The sequence below is a fragment of the Penaeus vannamei genome, chromosome 18 (genome assembly GCF_042767895.1).
Source record: "Penaeus vannamei isolate JL-2024 chromosome 18, ASM4276789v1, whole genome shotgun sequence".
NCBI classification, from domain to species: Eukaryota; Metazoa; Arthropoda; class Malacostraca; order Decapoda; family Penaeidae; genus Penaeus; species Penaeus vannamei.
The window spans coordinates 40,532,949-40,534,277 of record NC_091566.1 but is presented as its reverse complement, the minus strand read 5'-3'; positions in this window follow the sequence as shown (position 1 = coordinate 40,534,277).

Sequence of the window (1,329 nt, the reverse complement as noted above, 5' to 3'; positions counted from 1 at the left end):
CGAATTCAAATTGGGTCGTGGTGAGAAGAATGACTCAATGCTTGGTGAAGAGACACTAAAAAAGTCCTGGGTCTTTCTATATATACTTGATGAACACTGACTGCAGATTCATTATCATTCGAAGAATGTGACTGATACGACATGTATTTTAACCATAATAGTTGTGGTTAAAATATTCAATAGTCATATCCAAAATTCTGATTTAGAATCCCATAATCTGAACCAAAGCCTTTATAAAATGGTCTGCTGTTTAGAATCCAGGTCCATAAGTACATACCAGATGTGTGCGTGCATTAGTATTACTTATCAGGACCATTGCTTCCAACCTCAAGCACAACGATGCCAGGGTTATGCTTTTTCCGGTGACAAAGGATGCTGCAGGAAACTTCTCGCAAGATTGTATCTTGTACAGAAGTAAACCTCTAACACACTTACCTGTATTAATGAAGAGAGAAGGAAAGGGAAAGTAATAAATGGTAATCTTGCCTTTGGGTTTTATTTTAGCACTCATTGGAACTTCAGCCTTTTTTTTAGTGGCTGCAAACTTACACCCTGTTGATATAAAGCCACACATTCCTTACAGTGTACTCTACTCCTGTCCTTTGAATTATATATAAGAAAGAAAATGGTTGGGCCATCCAATTTTATAATAATATGGATCCATCTTTAACTCACCTTTTAACCAACAAATAGCGTGTGTAGGGAATTCTATAATCTTGGGACAATCAAATGCGCGAGTTAACCTGCCTGGTAACAGCAGTTAATCCCTCTCGCTGCAGATGGCGTGTGCGACGTGTATGGTCCTGGCAAAGATTCCCAAGGACGCAAGCGCATCTTCCAGACACTTCTTCCACCTCTAGACTCCTTGGAAGAGATTTCTCGAGGGAAACCAGCAGATGGCAGTGTGCAATACGGATCGTAAGCAAGGACTTCCCGCATCCACCTACCCACAAACACATAAGCAACGGCTAACCTCTCTCCCTTTGTCCCAACAGGCTTAAGCCAGTAAATGCCATAGACGACTCAGACTCGACGATGTACCACAGCGCAAATGGCGACGCCCCTTGGTGGGTGCTGGATCTGCTGCAGGACAGGTTGGCGTTCGTGGTCGAGATCCTACCCAGAGCCTACGCACCGGTTATGGAGAGGTTTCACGACATAGAGGTTTGTGAAATCAAACCTTGCTTAGACACTTGCATATGCGTACACATTTTGATTGTGTATTTAATTGTAATATTCTCAGATATAATCATAAACCTATATTGGTGAAAGAGTGGTAACGTAAGTTTATACATACGTAAACACACACACACACACACACACACACAC